Source organism: Dipodomys spectabilis, unplaced genomic scaffold, assembly GCF_019054845.1.
Source record: "Dipodomys spectabilis isolate Male_0828 unplaced genomic scaffold, ASM1905484v1 ptg000125l, whole genome shotgun sequence".
In the NCBI taxonomy this organism is placed as follows: Eukaryota; Metazoa; Chordata; class Mammalia; order Rodentia; family Heteromyidae; genus Dipodomys; species Dipodomys spectabilis.
The window spans coordinates 4,186,565-4,209,758 of NW_024870802.1; positions in this window are offsets into that span (position 1 = coordinate 4,186,565).

Genomic DNA, 23,194 nt, shown 5'->3' on the forward strand with positions numbered 1-23,194 from the left:
GTTTGAAAACCTTTGGGTCATAGTTCAGGAATGAGGCTAAATGATTATTTCTGTGGTCACGTGATCTAGGGAGCACCTCTCTTCACTCCTTCTACAATCATGCTGTTTATTTCCTTGCACGGTTGTGTCTTATTTTTATTTATTTATTCATTTTGCCTGCATGTCTGGACTACAGTGTCAGTTTCTTTGGAAAAGATTACATTTTCATTGTCCTAGGTGAGGACCAACCAACCTACACAATAGTTTGTATGATGAACACCTTCTGCAAATTCATTTAAATTAGTAGATGAGTGAATGGTTACTTTATTGAGTATAAGTAGAACACACGAATGCAATGCTGAGGTACAGGAAAATATGGAAACCTATTTTCTATGCAAGTTTAGCCCTTCTAGTACCCACTTTCAGGGCTAAAGTAGGAGAAGAGAAGACAATGCTCACTGGATTCCTTTATAGGAGGGATTTTACCATAGTGCTTCCCATTTAGGTTTCTTAAAAATTACACTTTCATTATTTTAAGTAATTGTACAAAAGAGTTACCATTCAGCAAATCAGTTTATGAACACGATGCATGTGGGTCAATGTCACCCCTTCCATCATTCCTCTCATCCTCCCAATGAACCCTCTTCCCCTTAATTATTTTAGTTTCATAGGCTATGCATTAGGTATTATGACTGCATTTTCCTTCTTTTTTTAAAAAAAGAGAAAAATCTACTGAAATCTAGTGGGAGTCCTTTATTTAACCACCCTAAAGCATCATGTATCATGTATCAGAAATCTCCTGATTTTTTTTTAATTTGGGGCTTGAGTTAAAGTGACTTGGGATGGTTTTGTAGTACCCAGAATCTCATGCTGTTCAAGCATGTTTTTTGATGGTTATCTATATCTTCTAATTAAGCACAAAATTAATTAATTGTGCATAATCAGTGCTTCTTGCTTCACAGGCACATTCTTTGAAAACCTGTTGAGTGGGCAAAGTAGAAGAAAATGGAAATTCTCTGTGGTGTTGAGTAAATTGGACACCATAATGTTTAGGTGAGTGCTTTGGATTGCAAAGTCTCAAGAGGCTGGTTGGCCTGAGAGACCATAATTTCATTGGATGATCAGGGATTGATCCAGGTTATACTTAAGAAAAAATGAGCTCAGGAGGAAAAGATCCAGAGAACAAACTGATTAAAAGACTGAAATGAAGGGCTGGGAAGGTGGCTCAGTGGTAGAGCGCCTGCCTTGCATGCATGAGGCCCTGGGTTCGATTCCTCAGCACCACATAAGCAAAAAGAAAAAAGCCGGAAGTGGCTCTGTGGCTCAAGTGGTAGAGTGCTAGCCTTGAGCTGAAGAGCTGAGGGACAGCGCCCAGGCCCAGAGATCAGGCCCCAGGAACGGACCCCCCCACACACAAAAAAAAGACTGAAATGATCTAAAGAATGGTACCTGAGTTTTCTAACCTTTGTGAGAATGTTTCTTCTGTTTGTGGGTGTGGTGTTTGGTGGGAGGTTGAGGACAGGAAGGGGTTCAAAACAGCCATATCTAGTGTACTTGGCCCTTTGCTATTCTTACGAAAAGTCTGAGACTATTGTTGGCTGGTTGTTTTTTTTTTTAATGGGGATATAATAAATGCTGTTAAATGCAATCATGGTTGGGGCATTTTTACTTCAGCTTGTGAACAAATCTCTCCAGGAACCAAAAAAAAAAAAAAAGCCAAGAAACTCATAACTGGAGTGGTTGATTCTCTTCCTCTCACAGATGTGGGGGAGTACAAAAGCCACGGGAAATGGGCGATTCCACGCTGCGTGAGAAGCACAGCTCTAATCCACAGTTATGAAACCCATAGAACAAGGTTAGGCCTTAGGTGAGAATCCACATAGGTAATAATCAGTTTCATTTTCCCTATCAGAAATAAACCATGAAGCGTCATCATATTTAAATGCGGTGCCATTTGAGGTGCTTTTTTAGAAATGCGTAATAGCTTAGTTGGCGTTGCTTGACGAGGGCTCAAATATTCCACAATATTCAACAGCACTTAGGCAGTTAGGCAGTTTTTCTTTCCTGTTAGTAATTTTAGCTAAGAAATCAACCAGAGTTAAATACTGCATTTGGGCAGGAAAATAAGGTACTTTAGGATTTATTTGTTATGTGCTAATATCCCAGGGAGAAACATATTTTCAGGCAAGGAACAAAGAAACAATAGATGTTCATGAAAAATGTAATTTCCCAGCAACATTTCACCATTCAAAGTTGCAGATTCTTTTCGTAGATTGTTAGTAACAGACATGGAAGGATCTTTTTTAAAAAAGTACACAAAAGTGCTTTCTGCTTTTAATCTCCAGCTTAAAAGTAGATATGGAGTGACTGCTACGTGTTGCAAAATGAGATGAAAAGAGATAGAAGTTATGAATCATGACCTCAGAGATTTTATTGTCACAGCGGGCACAGGAGGGACAAAGGGACGTGAGTAAAATTGTGCAAGCTCCTAGAAATGGAACAGCTGGTATATATCTTTCCTGAGAGAAGGATTAGGGATATAGCTAAACCTTCAGCACATCATTTCTTACAATATTCCTTGAACTTTCCAGCACACCTTTTAGTTAAAGTAATGTGATTTGTAGTCTAAACCATTTCTCACACTCTTGGCCACTCTTCCATTATGATTATCTTTAACTCTTATGAAATGATCCCATATTACCTTTGTAGGCCAGGCATGATGGCATCCACTCATAAGTCCAGCTCTCTGGAGGCTATGGTAGGAGGACTGAAAGTTCAAAAGCAGCCTGAACTACATAATGAGTTTTATTATATAGTGAGACCTGGACTCAAAATGAAGAATGAAGCAGTCAGGAAATATCAGTTTAATATTAAAGTCTTCTGAACATTGATTTTTGTGATGATCCTCAATGTTTTTGCATTAAAATCATTTAGTGACCTGTAATCCAATTTATTGATATTTTCCCTTTCCTAGCCATTATTGCAAGAGTTCCTGAATGTGTGTGTATACATATACACTAGAGGAAAAAAAAGCCTACCTGGGACATTGTTTCTAAATAGAAAGGCATTTTTAATGAAGTTACACCAATCTGTCAAAGAATGGGCATAATATTAAACATTTAATTAAATGGTCATTAACTTTAATTTTGCAGTTTTCCTTTCTATTTTAAAATGATTTTTTCCAGCTCTTACATATTTCACAGACTCTGAGAAATCTATAGTCATTATACTATTTTCAGTACTTCACATATCATGGGCCACTGTAGAAAGGGAAAAAAAAATAGATCTCCCATGGTAAGCTTCTTGCAAGAGAAGCGTTATCGTGGAAGGATCATGTCACGGGAAGCTTGAGGCCTTTACTTCTGGCCCCTGTCATCACCAGACGAAAGTTACAAATGATTGGCAGCTGTCTGCTTTCTTGGAAGCAGGTGGGTTTGTATTTTCAAATAGGGATAGGAGAGTAGCTTCTTTGATTGCTGAACAACATATTTACCTCACAAGTGAAGTGCATATCTAGTTAGCTCTGTCTGCATACCTCACAGTGCCACATAGTTTATTATGTTTATTGAGTGCTTTCTAATTATAAACTCACAAATAGGGGAGCTCCATGTGTTTAATGTGTAGGATATATGAGGTATTGCTACCTCATCTAGATGCCCCAATTATAAAAGGGCAGCGGCTACCCACGGCCTTTTTCATTTGGTACATATTGTACAAATACTTACACACTTGTATAATTATCTTGCTGTCTTTTGTTTTTATTTTGTTATTGCTGGTATAGAGAGTCGTCTATCATTAGTTCATATATATATATAGAGAGAGATGTATATATGTATTATATATACATTCCCATTTTTTATACTTGTCATTTATCTTTTAGGGATGATCACAACAGGTTGTGATAGGTGTTTTTTTTTGTGTGTGTGTGTGTATGTGTATGTGTGTGTGTGTATGTGTCTGTGTGTATGTGTCTGTGTGTCTGTGAGTCTGTGTGTGCTGGTCCTGAAGTCTGAATTCAGGGCCAAGGTTCTGCTTCAGAGCTTGTTTTTGCTCAAAGCTAGTGCTCTGCCACTTTGAGCCACAGCACCATTTCTAGCTTTTTGGTAGTTGTTTGGAGAAAAGTCTTATAACTTTGTAACCCAGGCTGGCTTTGTTGTGATCCTCAGAACTCAGTTTCCTGAGTAGCTAGGATTATAGGCATGAGCCACTGATATCTGGCAATGGTTCCTTTCTAATAAATTTCTTTCTAATTCTGTCTGTCTGTCTGTCCCCCCCCCTCTCTCTCACACACACAGGAATTTGGACTCAGGGTTGTGTACTTGATAGTACAAGTATGTTCTACTGTTTGTATCAGCCTCTATTCCTATTTGCTTTAAGTTATTTTTCAGATAGGGTCTCAGACTTTTTGCCGGGAGCCAGCTTTGGACTGAGATTCTACCTATACTTTCTGTATAGTTGCAATTAAAGATATGCCCTACCACACTGGTTGTGTTTGTTGAGATAGAATTTCACTTTTGCCTGGCTGGCCTCAAACCATGATACTTCCAATGTTTGTCTCTCAAGTAGCTGTTATTATAGGATGTACTGCCATGCCTAGCCTTCCTTCTACTTGCTGTACTTTCATGTCCATTGTTTGCTTATTATTTTAGTAAAATTTTACAAAACAATATAAAAAATAATTCATAATAATGGGCATTCTTTTTCATGTCTTAACTTCCATGGATATATATATACATTTTTTGATATTTATTTATTTATTTTACAGTTTATTCTTTTCTTTTTAAAAAAATTTTTTAATTGTGAAAATACTGTACAGAGGGGTTACAATTACATGGGCAAGATAATGAGTACATTTCTTATCAAGCATCGTAGCCTCCTCCTTTGTTTCCCCTTACCATCCCTTCCCTCCACCCCCCACCCAATCCTCCCCGCCCCCCCACCAAAGTTGTAAAGTTCGTTTTCGACATAATGACTTGTACTTCTCATTGTTGCAATGGGTCCACCTGTATCCCTATTTAAATGACTTGTTTTTTCCCTTCCCCTTCACAAATTATACCGACATCAAATATAGTGAAAGCAGGGGTTATACTGTGTGTGGGGGGGACATACAAAGCAACAAAGAAATAATCTTATAAATGTGTTAGAAATATTTTTAAAAGTTCACTGTTAAGAAATGCGACCTGATAGAGAACTCTGGGAGAGTACCTTGATCATATTTAAGAAGACATTCTTCGATTGAACAGTGGATTCTTCCTTACACATGGGCAAGTGTTGAATTTTATGAAGATTTTCTATGCTCTTTTCCATATATATATATATATATATATATATATATATGTTTCTGTGTAAGATACAGAGCAACATCTTCAAATCTAGAAGGCATCACTGATACTAGCTCCTCAAGGCTAGCTACTCAAGGCCTTGTCCAATTCTAGTTAAACACTGATGGCTGGGATTTGAAATTTCCTGTGAGGGTGTTTCTTAAAGAATATCAAATGCAGAATTCCTGCTACCTTTTTAGAGTGTGACAAAGGAGAAAACAGCCCAGACATTTGTGGGATTTCCTTCTGGGTTCCATATGGTCTTAGGTAACACTTGATTTTAGCAAGCGGGTCTTGTCTAGTTTTATGTGTCTAGTTGGGAGAAATGAAAGCAGAAGAGCAGACCTCCCGGCTCTGTTTCTGAGCAGGTGTAGCAGAGGCAGTGTCAGGGAACAAAGATGAAATCAGACTTTTCCTGGTTTCATCTTCTGGCATGCTCCTGGCTCTCCAAAACCCCCTGCAGACCACCAAAGCCCTCTGCAGACAGGCAGCCATTGAACCTCAGAAACTTCTAACAGACTGGGTCTGTAGATAGGCCTACCTCTTTCCCTGGTGCCTCCACTCAGGGAATAGGGGAGCTACCTGTCTTGGAATAGTGCAGCATTTTAGAAGTTTCAAGGAATCAAAATGAACTCTCCTAGAGGCCCCAATGTGCAAATACTTTCTTAAGTGAGTTGTTCATACTCTGCAATTGGGCTCAGAGGAAAACAGTTTCTATTCCACATGGTGTTGGGAGAAAACCCTGTTCTAGTCCTGGCTCTATTATTTTATTCCTCTGACCCCAGCGGCTTCTTCTGCAATACACAATTGGATCCTACAAAACTCCAACATCCAGACTCTTCTTGCAGAATCATGGAGTGCTTACAAAGTGTACTTCCTTGTTTCCTTCCCTACTGGTTGGTTTATGCCCCTCTAAGGATGTTTAAGGAGATGAACAGGATCTGTATGATCCTCAATCTAGACCAAAATGTACTGTAGACACAAAGACAAGTGAAGTAATCACTTAAACTGAGATAAGGCTTATGGTAGTGCATGCCTATAATCCTAGCTACTTGGAGACATACATAGGAAGATTCCAGTTTGAAACCGGCCTGGGGAAAAGGTAGTGAGGCTCTACACAACAATATGGATGTGGTTGGGCACATTTGTGGTTTTCTTAGCTACTTGGGAGGCAGAGATAGGAGGATCACTGTGTGAGAATAGCCAGAGAAAAAGTTCAAGAACCTATTAAACACATACGTACACACACACACACACACACACACACACACACACACATTAGCTAAAGTAAAAAATTTAGGTGCTGTGGCTCAGGTAGTAGAGTTCTTACCTACCATGAGGACCTAAGTTCGAACTCCCACACCACAAATCCTGCCCCCCCCCAAAAAAAAACCCTAAAAAAGTAGCTAGAGCAAGAAGATTTTTTGGTTTGAATGACCAGAGGCTGAAAAAATAGATAGTATTTATGCATGATTGGATCCATGTGTTCAAAGTACGGTGTCAGGAAAGGATCTCTCCTCCTCTTTATTTTTCTTTCTTTTTGTCAGTCATGAGACTTGAACTCAGGACTTGGGTGCTGTCCCTGAGCTTTTTTGCTCAAGGCTAGTGATCTACCACTAAGAGATACATACAGCTCCACTTCTGGTTTTCTGGCAGTTAATTGGAGATAAGAATTTCATAGAGGGGCTGGGAAGGTGGCTCGGTGGTAGAGTGATTGTCTTGCAGGCATGAGGCCCTGGGTTCGATTCCTCAGCACCCTATAAGCAGAAAAAAGCAGAAGTAGCTCTCAAATGGTAGAATGCTAGCCTTGAGCTGAAGAGCTGAGGGACAGGGACCAAGCCCAGAGTTCAGGCCTCAAGACCAACAATAAATAAATAAATAAATAAATAAAAGAATCTCATAGACTGGAGATAAGAATCTCGAGGACTGGCTTCTAACTGCAATCCTCAGATCTCAGCCTCCTGAGTAGCTAAGATTATAGTTGTAAGCCAGCAGCACCCAACTTTTCCTTCCTTTTCTTGCTGCTTTTGCTCAGTTCTCCCTGTAGGCTCTGTCCTCAGGAAGCTTTTCCCATGCTGACTTTAGCATGCTCTATGCTATCGTTTTCCTAGGATTTTTTCCTTGCAGAAAATGGCCTTGATCCTGACTTTTCCTTGCAGGTACAGACTGTGCTGGCACTGGCTGCTGAGAGTCAGTCTCCTTCCTTTACATAGAGTTGGCCATGACCCCCAGTCGACGGTCAGTCCCTCATGCAAAGGTCCTTGGAAACATGTCCTTTGTACCAACAGCCAGCCCCCACCTCAGGGTTTCAAGTTGAATGGATCTTCCTTCTCCACTGGATGTTCACAAGCCTGACTTCTTCCTGAGTGGCTTGGACTTTCTTCACCAGGCTTGATTCCAGTTTCGGGTTCCTTCTTCCCATCCCTAACACTAGATCCAGCTAATTACTGTAACTTGCTTTTAGGCTCCATATACAATTTCCCATTTTAAGGGTTCAGTTCCAGAATATCCATGGGTTAGAATCAAATTAAAGTTTCGAGCAAATTAGTCTTTAGGATATTTTCCTAGTAGGCAATTCTGGACAGTTTCCCCTATCACCACAAATACTAGGCACAGGTGGGCTGTACATCACAGCCTTCCCCACAGTAGTCTCTTAATAGGGACAGGTGCTTGTGATGGTGGTCTTAGGACAGTGACACCAGAAGGAGGAGACAAGGGAATGTGGAAAGACCAAGGAGAGAAAGGACTCTGTATAATTCTGAGCTTTGTAGAAGTGGTGGCTTTAGTTTCCCAGCATCCCAGTCACTTGAATCCCATCTGCCTTCCCATTGCTTCTCCTTTCCCCACCCCTGCTAGGGAAGAATAAATGGGAATTGTGCACTTCAGGTGAGGAGGAAATATGGAGCCCTGCTTTGTCAGGAAGACAGCAGAATGCCTGTCATTGTTTACTTGATACTCCAAGTATACACCTGTAATAGAGCCATAAAATATTCTGTCTTGGGAGGGAACAGTGAGCACTTGCTGTACTTGTTGCTATGGTAGCCTGGCAGGTTTAATAACTGGAAATACAAGCCATTGGTTTATCTGTGGATTTTTTTTTCTCATTTCAGAACAAAAAGCAATTTCTTTCCTTTCCCTGGAATATTTTTTTCTTTACTCTTAGAGGCCACGTCGACCATGCCATTCTTGGCTCACCTATATGTCTGTTCATCTCTGTTCACTCTCATTTGCATACGCCAGCAATTGATTCATATTTAGCCAACTTGTGTGGCTTAGTGGCAATGAACTGGTGCCTGAACTGTGCTTGCCTCCGTGGCTTTATTTATGGTGTGGCACAAAATAATGGCATGTGACAGTTCTCTGGCCACACTGTAGTAAAGAAAATACAAATTAAGTAGGGTGTTGTGTGTCTACCATCAACGTTTCCATGTTGCTTCTTTTGTGAAAAGAGAAAATACTGGGTAAGGGTCCTTTCTGGCAAGGTAGCAGGGGCTGAGAAGGGATGTGTGAAGCTTCTCTGATCTGAGAGCCACTGATCCTCCTCTGTGCCCTCCCTTCCCCGCTGTGCTGGGCCATCTTTTTCCTCTGCCACATCACTTCCTCTTCGTGCTACCACTTCCGCTCTGCTCCATCGCTGCCTCTCTGTGCATCACTTCTTCTCTTAACCATGATGTCCCCTCTGCTGTCACTTCCCTGCTGGGTCATCCTGTCCTCCCTGCTCTATTGCTACCCTTCTGTGCATCACTTCCCCTCTGCCCATCTCTGCCTCTTTGTGCCTCACCTCCTCTCTGCCATCATATTCTCTCCTGTGCCATCACTGTTATCACCATCCCTCCTGCTTCATCATTTCCTCCTCTGTGCCATTGCTTCCCCTCTGCACAGTTACTTCTCCTGTTCTGATCATGGGTCCGAGCTAGCTCTTGCTTGTTGGGCCTTTTGATCTCTGGTCCTTCCAGGAGCTTTTCAATGATACCAGTAGATGTCAAGACAAGAAGGCCTGCACGCTACTTCTTCTTTGGATAACCCAAGGCATCTATACAGTACACACTATATAGGAAGTGTCTCTAAAGTAAGTGCTTAGGGTTCCTGCGTAGTTATGAGGCCGTCGTAAACATCAAGAAAGCTGATGAATGCTTGGAGCTGAGAATTTACATGGAAAAATTTGTTGTCTTTGGGAAATATTCTCCCCTTCTAGGAAATCTGGTCTAGGTACAGTTTTATTCTTCTCTTTCCGGCCTAAGAAGATGTGAATGAGGGAATTAAGAGCTAATCAAAGGAATCCCAGGCTGTACTATTGTCTTCCTTTTGCTGCTTTTTCTTTTTACTAATACATTATTTTTTGTTAAATAATATATACATAGAGTCTGCATGTACATATATTGGAAAAAATATTCAGGTGAACAGATTAAAGTATTGCTTCTGTCTTTGAAGGTCATTGCTCAGGATTTTTTTGCTTAATGTACATCTTTCTGATACTTGTATTCATTTAAACACACATATACACAGAGAGACATATCTGTGAAGAAATATGAGCCTTTTTGTTTTTTATGTATTTTATTTAAAAATAAGATCATTCTTCATTGTTATATATTTGTAGCTTTCTTTTTTTCCATAGTAATGTATTTCACATATATCTTTCCATGTTAGCATTTGATCTTTTTATCTGCTTCATAACAGAGTTTCTTGGTATCATTTTTTCTTAGTTTATTTAATTAGTCCTTTACTAGTGGAGACTTAGGTATTTAATTTTTCTCAGTTGCAATGAGTACTCTAAAACACCAGCTACTCAACACTGGTACTTATTTTTCTCTTAAGACAAAACATCTTGCAATGGAATTCTTTGTCCCTTTACTAAGGTTTATTTTATGCTATTCAGAACATTTTTTGAACTTCTTAAACTATTAGAGACTTAAGAGCCTTATATTTAAGCAGCCTGATAATTTTATTTCTATATAAATAAGAACCTGCTTATTCTAATGTATTTTATAATGGATTGGTTTTGGTATATAGGAAAGCTTTGATTTTTTTTTTTTTTTTCAGTTCTGGTCTTTTGACCACTTTCCTGAAACTGATCTTAGATTTTCATATAATTGAATAATTATTGATTACTAAGTGATTATATGATAAATGAAACAATCAGATAATCTATGAACCATGGTAATTTTTCTTTTAATTCCTAGTCTTCATTCTAACATTTCCTTTCCTTATTGCATTTGCTGTACTATGTGCTTGAAGTTTGTCCATATCTTCATACTCAACTCTTCTGAGAAATCTCACAAGATGCCACAGGGAGATATGAATGAACTATTACCTCAGGATACTTCTCACAAGAATAGTTCTTTCTGCCACAAGAAATAGTTCGGCAATGAGAAGAAAGGAGACAGAGCCACAGTCTAAGTGAGCTATAAAGGGTGAAGTGCTTTTCTTGGACATGAAGAGCTATCCAATGGTTATGTCAATAGTAACCACTAACAAAAGACTTCAGTAGTCCTAATAGAAATGCATGATGGCGTCTATTTCTATCTAGAGCACAGGGTTATGAGATACCTGTGGTTGGAGGTGTCCAATCAAGACTTACTAGTAGTTTTGCAAAGCATCATGTACACTCAACTCCAACATTCACATGTGACTCTTTGACTTGCTCTTGACCTAATTTGACTTAAGACAGTTGTCTCTGCAGTATTTGGAATTGGCCGCACAAGTCTCCTACTCCCTTATCTCCTGTTGTGACCGATGGCCTATTTTTCTAGGCAGTATCTCAGGATGACCATCTTAACTATTCAACCAACAAAGTAAAGCTGACCAGATGTTTAGCTTTGCCATGAACTAGTTTCCTTAACATAAACATCTGACTTATGGACTGAACCAAGTTAGTGGTATGGGAACATAATTGGCAGGCATCAAAATAAAAGTGATCAGGAAATCTCAAGTGTTAAAGCTTATCACACATGAGAAACATAGTCCTGGATTTCAGGGATATGAACCTCATCTTTTAAGAACCGTAATTCTCTTCATCTTCTTTCTTTCCCTCCCAAGAAAACTTTGAAGTTTGTTCAGAGTAGAATCAAAGAATTTGAGTAATACGCAAAGACAAAAATGAGAGTGTGGGCAGACGGAGTCGGGAACAGACAACTCCAATGATATTGCTTTTGTGGGTTTTTCCTTCGCTCCCTTGTGTTCATTTTTTCCTGAGTAATGTTCTGAGCCCAGAAGAAAGGTGCATGATGTTTTCTAGTAGTTGAAATTAGGTTGAAATAATGAAATTCTGCCAACTGAAGTATAGGAAGAAGACACTTGGAAGCTACTGGGACATAGCCGAGTCCTGGGGAAGCATTTTTTAAGCAATAGCAAAGGCTCAGGGTGCTTCTAGAATGTGAGGTCAGTATCTTTGGTGAACACTGGGGAAGAATCTTGTTGGAAAACTCATCAAAAGTGAGTTTCTAGTGTCCTACAAGATAAGATCCCTCAGGACAGGCTGTATAATTCTGCATGGTGGACCATATTTAATTGTCTGTAGGAAGGACCTGAGTACAAAATCTTTGTTTCCTAAGCTTCTCAGAGCTCATGTGTGGCCACAACAGACTACCACATGAAAACATCATGGCCCTTCACCTTTTTACATTTCATGTGTTGTCTCCTGTGAAACGAGGTGCTAGTCACCTGTTGGATGATTGTTATGCCCACAGAGTGATTATGATTATGATTATGATTACATCATCTTGAAGCTCATAACATGTATGGAAATCCTTGGCACGTGGCTGGCCGCACTAGCTGCTTTGGGGATGGCCACTTCTGTGATGCTCCTGCCCATAGTTTATATCCCATGGCCTCTGTGTGTATGAACTCTCCAACAAAGCTGAGGGTCAAACCTTGGAACCTTTGTTTTCCCTTGGTGTTGAACACACTGTGCCTAGCTTTGTGATTTTCACAGAGTCACTATCCAATCTCATTATGCAAATGAATGACTTTGCTCTGATTGACGGTGAGTTGAGTAGTAACTGTTCTACACACCTGATTATATGGACTCACCATCCTGGCTTTCAGAAACAAAGGCTGACATCTCAGGCCAGGAGTTGTGAATATATTTTCCAGAAATATTGTATGATCAGTCTACATTTTTTTTGGTCGTCATGGAGCCTAAACTCTGGGCCTAGGCACTGTTAGCTCTTCGGCTCAAGGCTAGGACTCTATCACTTGAGCCACAGCACCCCTTCTGGCTTTTTCTGCTTATGTGGTGCTGAGAAACCGAACCCAGGGTCTCATGCATGCAAGGCAAGCATTCTACCACTGAGCCACCTTCCTAGCCCCCCAGTCTGCATTTTTAACTGGTTAAAAGTCATGAAAATAGAAATTCCAAGCCAGGTGCCTGTAGCTCACACCTATAATCCTAGCTACTCAGGAGGCTGGGATCTGAGATGTATGGTTCGAATCCATGGACTCAGGAAAGTACATGAGACTCTTATCACCAACATACCAGCAAAAAGCCAGAGGTAGAGCTGTATCTCAAGTAATAGAGTGTTAGCCTTGAGCACAAAAACTCAGAAACAGCACCCCTAGCCCTCAGCTCATACCTCAGGACCAGCACAAAAAGAAAAGAAGAGAAAATAGATTTATTTTTTGACCTTCTTTACCAGTGAGTATGCAATGCTACCTGCTAGAACATTCTTTTGTCTTAGGAATGTCCTTTCTGTCATTCATCACAGTAGCTATTAGACACGCGAGGCTAACCAACACTTGAAATATAGTCAGTGTGACAGGAGAAATAAGTTCAGAATTTTATTTTAAAGAACTTGAACTTAAAGAACTCTGTATGAGTGGTGCATCTATGGTACCGAACTACACAGGATAATTCCAGAATAGAATTCCAGAACCCAGCCCAGTGCTTCGACATAGGTAATGCTAATAAAAGTTTCTTGAACAAAAGGAAAACGCATATTAATAAAATAATATCTTTTTACATATGATCTCTTCTTTGTCCTTTTAATGTCTTTTGCCAATATAATGATCATGGCATTATTATTATTTCAGAAACAGCTATGCATAACAGATATTCATAGTTTCTCTGGACGTGGGGAAGTGACTTTAGACACATTTAAAAACACAATTATAGGGTGAGGTATTGGTTTTTATTGTGTCTTTCCTGTATTCTTTTTCAGGATTGCCATGAAGTAACATATAGACTGAGTATCTTAAACCATAGTGATATATTTTCTTAAGTTCTGGGGGATGCCTACCCAAGATAAAGGTGCTGCCAGGTTTGGTTCTTTCTGAGTGAGGCCTTTCTCCTTGACTTGCTCAGTTCTGCCTTTTTGCTATGTCCCCACATGGCCTTCATGGGTACATTCACATCATGGTGTCTATTTATGTATCCGACTTTCTTCTTTTTATAAAGATACCAGTAAGTTTGGATTCAAGCCACCCCTACATCTGCATGCTAATAATTGCCTCCATACCCTACCTTCTCTCCAGTAAGTCACATCTTTAGATACTAGGAGTTAAAGCTTTAATATGTCAATTTGTGGAAGATATAGTGCAGCCAAGACCATACATGAAAAGGACTCCAAATAACAGATTTATTTAGGGGATATGAGTCATGTAGAAAAGTCAGTAAAGGGTATGTTACTGAGTAGTTCCTGTACTTAGCCCTCTAGGGGAATATCATCATTGCAGGACCAGAGGCTGGGGAGGCTGGGGAATTTATCCAGAGACTCCTCATCTGGGCAACTCTCTACTACTTTAAGATTGCTTCTGCCTCCAGATACTTCTTTAGGATGTTAGAGAGAACATTCCAGTGGAGAAGAAGGAGATCTAGGAGTTTAAGGTGAGAAGCTGTCAGCTTCAGCTGGAAACTCAGTCATGGATGTGGAATGAGGGCAGCAGTAGTTGTTACAGGAAGGCCATTTGTGTTCACACTCATTTTGTGGATGAAGGCCATAGAGAAAAGAAAAGCAGTATCCAATAGAAAAATGGTAGGAGTTGCATTTAGCATATATGATTGTAGAAACCACAAACTTGATTACCATACCAAAGAAATCATTTGGTACTTGAATACACATCCCTTGGGCATCTTCTACATGCAGAAGTTGTGCTAGTACTAGGGAAGCAGGCAAAGGGGAGAGAGGAGGTCATGGTCTAGTGCTGGCTTATCCAACAATTAGTCAGTGGTAGAGCTAGGATGAAACCCAGGCTCAGTGTTCTTTCCATTCCCTAAGTGCTGGTATGGACCCATGGGGTATGTGAAACCGCTCAGGCTGCTTGTGGTCTGCTTTGGATGTCGCTGTCTTGTTCTAATTGGTGTGAGACATCTCCAAGTAGAGGACATGTAGGATGAAATAAAAAGTACGCATGGAAATATCTCTGGATTCATCTTCTACTCATTACACTTTCTTCTGTACGACTCACAATACCCCTTACGTGGCACAGGCTGACTTTTCCATCCACTGTGAGCTCTAGGTTCTGGGTTTTATGCAGTGGCCATAGTAAATGTGTAAAGGTGTTTTTGAGATGTCTGTGGACCCTTTGAATGCATCTGGTGAGCCACCTGGGGAGGGGTGGGTCAAATCCATTGGTTTTCATGAATTACTTGTCAGGGAAAGGAAATTACTTGTTAGGCTGAATTTCCTCCCTCCCTCCATCCCTCCATTCCTTCCTCCCTCCCTCTGTTCCTTCCTTCCTCCCTCCTTCCCTCCATTCCTTCCTCCCTCCCTCCTTCCCTCCCTCCCTCCCTCCGTTCCTCCCTCCCTCCCTCCCTCCTTTCCTTCCTTTCTCTCTTGGCAGTATGAAAGTTTGAACATAAATCATTTTACTTGCTAAAACAGGTACTCACCACTTGAGCTATGTTCCCGCTCTTTTTCTTTCACTTATTTTTCAAAAATGGTCTCACATTTTCCTGAGACTGGCCTGAACTGTAGTCTTCCAAATGATCTATAATTGCTTCCTATGTAGCTGAGATGCTAGGTGCATGCTACCATACCATTTTTTTTTAATTGGCTGAGATGGAATCTCATGCTAGCTTTGAGTTGTGACCCTCCAGATCTCTCCCTCTCAAGTACCTAAGCTTACAGGCATGACCCACTACACTGGCTTTCAGTTGCTTTATAGTAATGGTATTTATTCTGGGATGTGAGGATATAAAGTCTGTTTTAGAATGTGTCTGTGTAGATTCTGGTTGTTTACATCTAACAAAGACCACACATGTTCCTGTGTTGACATTTCAGTCTCTTTAATGGACAAATCCTTATTTTGAGCTATCCAAATGTGTGTTCCCTTACAATATCTCATTCCAGTCTCACAAAAGCCTTATAACATATCTAGGATGTTGTTTCCATTGTTGCAGTATGAAAATGGAGGTTGAAAGAGATGATCATTTACCCCACTTATGCTTCACAGACTCTGGGGGAAAGAACAGATAGAAATCAGGATCTTAAAAGGTATTTGTAGAAGGGCAGTCTGAGGCCTCAGCTGGGAAGACTGGAAGTCTGGTGAAGACTCTTGGAGGCTGGGGTGCTTTAAAGACGCTGTTGTGCATCCAGTGCTTGGGCAGGGAAAGAGATTATGGCTGACTGAACTGACGTGGCTTCTCCCTGTGGCTTGGGCTTCCTCCAGTCTGGTTGCTCTTACACAGTAGCTCAGGTATCCAAGTAGGTATCTATCTGTGTTAGTCTAATGCTGAATCATCTTTTGGCATCTGCCACACTGTTTATTACACAGAGGCTACAAAACAACCCAATGGGAAAGGGGATATATATTCCTCATCTCATTGTGGGAGGGGGCTTAGGCTATATTGGAGATGAGTTTATGGGCTTGGAGATGATGCTCTATTGATGAAATGCAATTCCTTATTTAGTTTGATCTTACTTTTGCCCTTTACTTAATTTCTTTTGTTAAAATGTTATAGAATAACATGTGCTTATGTAAACTGTTCCCAGTTATTTTTTTTAAAGATGCAGAAATACAAAAGACAAATCCAAGCATTAGATTAGAGAAGAGAGGAAACAGAATCATAGCAGCCATTTCATCTAGCTTCATAAGGGTGGCCTTTCCTAAGAATACCTGAAGATAAAATTAGTCACTGGGTTAACAAAAATAATAGTCATTTCACCCATGGCTGATGACAGTGACTACACACTAGTTCTTGGTCATCTTGGTTTCCAGCCCATATCTGGTGTGTAAATATGTGTTGAGTTTTATATATATTAAATGCACATCCTGGGAGGGAAGGGATAGTAGGAGAAAAAGGAGGGGGTAACAATGTTTGACAAGAAATATCTCATTGTCTTACTCATGTAACTATAACCCCCATGAACAGCATCTTTACAATAAAATAAGTGCACATCCTGCCAAGCCTCTCCCTGAGTTAATAATAAGCCAACAACACATAGAGGAGCTGTGGTTCTTCAGTAGAAGCCCACATGGATGCAGAGCAAGAGAGGCTGAAGGTCAGAGGGTGCTGTAGAGTGACAGGATGGAAGCTGGTGATATGTGGTAGCACAGAAAAAGCTGTCCCTGGATCAAGGGTTTGTCAATGCATTGATACTGACATGTGCAGACTTATGGGCATCAGAGAAGACACCAATTTCCTGAAAAAAAAAGATTTTGGAAGGGGAAAAAATCAACATGAGACAATTTTCTAAACTCCAAGATGGATGTTTCAGAGAGAATGCTGACATGCCTTTGACCACAGCTTTTATGATCAGATTTCAAATATACCATTCAAGTTTAGATCATTACACACACACACACACACACACACACACACACACACACACACACACACACACACACACTTCATGATCAGTATTCTGATTATTTAGATTAGATTAGATTTCTGCCTACCTAGGATTTTGAGTGGTTAGAAACCTAAAAGTGAAATTGTGATAGAATGTCTTCAAATTCCCTTCTTATCAGAAAACCTCCCTTGGTGGTTATTGAAAACCTACCGTGCTCACTGGGTGAATGGAGTGGAGACCATGGCATGTAGGTGCTTTTGATACTGTTGGAGCATCATGAATTTCCAAAGGCTGACAGCTTAAGGATTCCCAAAGGCAATAAGACTGATACTTGGTGCGTAGCTTGAACTCAAAAGCTGAGAGGGAGAGTAGAGTGTGCAAATCAGGCTGAGGAGGAGCAGGGAGGAGAAAGTCACACATAGCTGTGACGGCAGGGCTAGCTCGTGTAGCCTTAAGGAATCATGACAGCTGAATTATTTTCTAAAAATCAGGTTAGATTCTCCTATAGAGGGCCTCAACTGTTGGGTAGCTGGCTTTTCTGCTGGGATGGGCTGTGTATCTTTGTTTTAGTGAGAGGCCAAGAAGAAAAGTTCAGAGCTCTGTAAGTGGTAACACTGGGAGCTGAGACTTCCTAACTCCAGCAATTGCAACCTGTCTCTGAGGCTTGGATGTTTATGTCCCTACCAAGTGACAGCTCTGATAAGGACACTTGGGCAACCCTATGAATTACTCAGATCAAATTAAAGCCATCAATCTCCAAGTCCACCCTGGCAGAGAACCGGCAGGTTTCTGAGTTTAAATCAGAAGAACTGAGTCTTCAGTAATGAGCCCCGTTGCTTGGGGAGCTGCTGTGTTCCAGGGCCTGGAGATCTGCAAGTTTTTTTTGCTTTTTTTTGTAGCCCAAAAAGAGAACAGACAGTCTGCCTCCCCCTCTACTCACCATCTCTTGGCCTCCAGTCCATCAGGGATGTGCAGAGAGGAGTATTATCTGGGCCTCTTTTCACCCAGAGAAACTGGGATGGGAACAAACATTGGAAACACCTAGGGTAGGGGCCCAGGTGGCATGGTACTTCTCTCTCTCCTTCCTCCCTGTTTACTAGGCATATCCAGGGATGCTTATTAGCTGATCAGAGAGGCACAGAGGCACAAATATATGCTCAGAATCAGCAGTTCAAAGACTGACATTTTCTTTCTTTGATCAAATAGCACAGAAATGATAGGGGATAGGATAACCTTTTCTTTTGTGGTACTAGGGGCTGAATTTGGGTCCTCCTATTTGTTCTACCTTTTGAGCCATGCCCCTAAATCTTTTGCCTTTCATTCGCTTTTCAGAGAGGATCTCACAGTAGCTTTGCCCGAGGAAAGCCTCTGTGACCCTCTTTCTCCTCCTCTCAAGTATTTGAGATCGACAGGAATATATTTATTATAACCAGCCCTGTGAAGTGTGTTTTTATTGACATATTTTCAGTGGTACTGAGTTTGAACTCAGGACCTTGTGCTTGCTAGGCTGATGTTCTATCATGTGACCCACATTAGTTATTTTTGAGATAGGATTTCCGCTTCCTACTCGGCATATGACTGAGCTTCAGTCTGGTTGATTAAGGATTGCTGTTGGGATCATTGTTGGGCTCACTGGCATGTAGTATGGCTTCTAGCTTCCTTCTGTGGAGATGGGTCTCTCAGACTTTTCTATCTTATTAGCTCTGGAGCCATAATCTTTCAGATCTCAGCTTTTCAAATAGCTAGAATTACATGACAACAAAAGCTAAAAGACAATACAGCAAACATCGAAGCTGGCCTTAGAGTGCAAAGAGCAGAAAATGTTGTTATCCCTCTGTCTCTATTGTCTTCTTAGCCAATGCTTTTCACAGTTTCACTCGGTTATTTCAAGGCATTTCACGCAGACCAAGTGTACAGAGACACAGCTTCCACCTTCCTTTGCTCCTACAGACATGGCAAGGGTACCGCGGGACGCAGCCTTAGAGGGAAACTGGATGATGTGGTATGGAGTCCCATAGCATGGGCTGGGCATCCACTAGTCCAGGACCTGGCAGGCATGATTCCTCAAGCTCTGGAGGGCGATGCAGTCAGCCAGGGAAGTGGTGTTCCTCCAAAGCCCCCAGCTACCCAGCAGGGCCCTGGCAGAGGCCTTTCTCTCTGCCCACTCCCCTGAGCTCTTCTGCAGTTGCAGCCCTTGTTTTGCGGCCCATTCTCAGTGGAGCCTCTGCCACATGGGAGGCCCCTTCCTTTTGTGTTTTTCCACGGCTTCAGGTCACCTGCCTGTCAAGTCTCAAAATGGTTCTCTACCCTGCCTTGAGCAGCAAAGGAAAAGGCAAACAGAAGTTGTTTCTATTAAGAGCAGATGGATGTTGATCCTCAGCCACTAAGCATCTGGTGTCTGACAGCCTCTTCATAGACGGGTGCTCCTTCCTCTCCCTTCCTCTTCCACTTCCTTTTCCTTTTCCTTTTCTTCTTGTTCTTCTTCCTCTTCCTTGTCTTCTTCCTATCCTGGCTCCTTTTTCTCCCTTACTTTTTTTTCCTTTCCCATTCAAGCCTCTCAGTTTCCTATTGTATCCCTCTGGGGGACCGCAGTCTGCCTATGGTTTAAAGTGCACCAAGGCCTCCCTCCAGTGACTGCCCCAGCCCATATTCCCTGAGCAGTGTGCTCTGACCTAAAAGGATGGGGCTGGGATCCCTAGCTCCCTCCTACATCAGAGATCACGTCTCGCTCTTCCTCTCTCAGCTCCAGAAGCCAGCTTCCAGGTATCTCAGGGACTCCAACCCTCAATAGGTGCCTTCCAAATGCTTTTCCTAAATCCATGGGAACATGGATGTAATTTCTTCCAGATCTTGAGAAATAAGGTTCCTAATAGACCCAATTAGCGGATAAGCTTTTATCTTTTCAATTAATTTTAATATTCAAGCGCAGATGAGAACATATATTGGAACTATATTCTGCCTTAACAAAGAATTAATGATGTGGATACATTTGTAAATGACATTAGTGTTATTGTTGGTTTAGTAAAGGAAGGATCATATTCAATTCTGGTATTGAAAAATGGGTTCATCCTAATAATGTTGCATACATTGGCACATGGCTTTTGAAAAGTGATTTTGCAATAATGATCAGAAAGCACAGGATGCTTAGACCCTTTAAATGGATAGATTCTTTTCACAGGATTCTCTGTGCAATGAATGAGGTGGGATGAGTTTCCTAGGGCTGCTTTCTCTGAGCATCCTGGATCTCTCTGTTCTTCCTGGCTGTACCCTGGCTCACTGGTTCTCAGAGTGTGGCCTTTCAATCCAGACCCTCTAGAGTTGGATTCATGAAGTATACCCCTCAGGGGATTTACTTGTCTGCACCACTAGCTAACCCTTAGTGGAGCCTCTAGATGCTTGAGAAGATAAGCTAATGGTGGATGCAATGGGATTCTCCCCATCTGTTCAGCCTAGGATTCCTTTTGCCTTATTTATTAGCACACAACTCATTGGGCTGAGTTGCCATTCTTGAGTGCTTTGAACGAACTTCGGAGTGTTCGGGCTTCTGTGGATACATCCATCTATGTAGGATGTTAGAGTAGATAGAAGGAGAAGAGAAGCAGAGGAAGTATATTTAATAAACCAATTTTTTTCTTTGAGTTGCAAGTAGAGAGTATGAGAAAAATCAGGATTATTCCTTCTCACTCCCCAAAGTGACCTAATAGGGATGATAATAAAATTGCCATTGTCAAAAGCACTTTGGCAAGACAGTCTTGCTACCCTTCAAGCTCCTCTCTAGAGAGTTGGTTCTCTGAGAAACAGCCCTTCCTTTAGGCATGAGAATCTGCTTTCTGATTGTTGACGACAGGGGCTTTTGCTGGCTTTTTCACCTCCTGTGATTAGCATGGCTGCTATGCAGGGTAAATTACACCAGGCTGCTATGCTGCCATGAACAAATCTGCAATTATAGCGGGAAATCATTCTCCTCTGGACTCCTGTTGATGAGCTCATGCCTGCCAGAGATTTCACTGGCAGGTTACTGTCTTCAGAGTCAGGTATGAGTGTCACTTCTCTATGAGTCTCTGTGTGCTTTCTTCAGGGAAAAACAGAGTAGGTTATTTGTTACCTATCCTGTGCCTCCAACAGCCAGATCAACAGCCTGAGCTACCATCACTCAGATGTTGCTCTCAAGATCCCAGCCTGCTGGATCTGGGGTGCTTGTGTCTCTACATTCACTGTGGTTCATTGTGCAAATTCAAGTGGCAGAGAGGGCTGAAGCTCCAGCCCAGACACTAATCAACCTACATTGTTGGTTTGTTTGTTTAGCATTGACAAACACCAAGTAGAGGGGTCAGAAGGAGCACGTGGTGCGAGGGCTGACTAATTGGAGCTGGGGAAGGGGTGGAAGTGGGGGAGAGGAGTTACCATTTTAAAATAATTTATATTTGGGCTGGGAAGTTGGCTCAGGGGTAGAGTGCTTGCCTTGCATGCCTGAGGCCCTGGGTTCGATTCCTCAGCACCACATAAGAAAAAAAAAAAGCCGGAAGTGGCGCTGTAGCTCAAGTGGTAGAGCACTAGCCTTGAGCTGAAAAGCTGAGGGATAGTGCCCAGGCCCAGAGTTCAGGCCCCACGACCAGATCCCCCCCCAAAAATTTATATTTGTTTGCTTCTGTGGACTTGGCTGTCTGCTGGGGACTCTCATCTTGTACCTACTTATCCATTCCTATAGAACTGACCTTCCATCAAAAGGAGAGATTCAAACCAATGAAACCGGGCTCTTTGAACTGGAATATGCATAGATGTTACATAGAGATTTGTTAGGATGCTGCTTTTAATTCAGTCCTGGTGTGATGGTGCCCAGGTTTCCACATTTCTAACCAACTCCCAAGTGATGCTGCTGCTGCCGGCAGATGGGCTGCTGTTGGTTGGCAGGAACTACAAAGCAGCAATTTTCAAACTTCGCTGTATATTGGAATCTCCTGGGAAGTTTAAACAGATAGTGACATGTATCTGACCCTCCTACAACTGAGAATTAATTGGAAAAGAACACAGCCTGGTCTTGGAAACTTCTAATATGCATACAGGCTAGGGCACTGTTATGGAGGAACTGATTAATAGCTGGTGCTTAATAGATGCATTAGCAGCCCAGTTAGCAGGGGAGTCTTGGTAAAGGAGAGAAGAATACTTGATGGTGGAAGAGCATGTATAGGGGGCTTGTCTTGTCTTCTGAAGCTATCTGGGCATCCAGTCTCCTGTAGACTCATTCACAATTCTGAGTCCTGAATCATCCCACATTAACTGAATGGTGGAGATGGGATCCTGAAAGTGCATTTACTTATTATTCTTTCATCCCTCTTTGTTATTTTTTTAATGAGCTTATATTAAGTTTTCTGGAGGGGGTGTTCATTGTTACATTTCCACGTTTATAATATATCCCAATCAGTCTCATCCCCTCCATCATTCTCCCTGTCCTCCTTCCTCTCTTTACAAAACAATGTCAATGAATTTCATTGTTCTATTTTCATACATGCAAACAATTGACTCCCACTTCCATTGATTAACAGCTTTCATTGAAGCTCTTTATGCTGTTTTCATATATAGTTGTAATGTATTTCAAAATGATTCACCCTCCGGCTTTTTTTCTTCTTTCCTTCCCCTGGAAGTGCTTATTTTAAACAAGCTACGCAGGTAGCTGGCATCAGGCAGCTGGGTCCTAGTGTGTTCCTGTCTGAGCAGAGCACTCAGCATCTCTCAGGAGTTTTCACAGGGCCATTTGTGAGCTCCCCCAAGCCACCTGCTGCTCTACCACTTCAGACAAGTGTTGTGTGAAACAGAGACTGCTCTAACTCTAGATGTGAGGCTGTTCTTCGTACCTGCTGGGGGTTGGCCACGGAATAGAGTGCGGAAATGATTCTGGAACCTGGGGACCAATGCAGGTGGATTATTACTGTTGTTGTGGAGAACCTCAGGATTTTTCATAGGAGGTCACTGCAGTCTTAGGAGACCAAACTATGATTTGAGCTGAGCTCTGGGCTCTACCATAAAGCTCAGCACTCATGAAACAGTGTGAACCCGTGAGTCAGGAGAGGGGGGCACTTTGCGTGTCTTTGGGTTACCTGGTTTGGTTTTGAGAGCTAAATTCCCAATCCTACTTTTGTATGTAGAGTTATTTAGATTTCCTTCCTA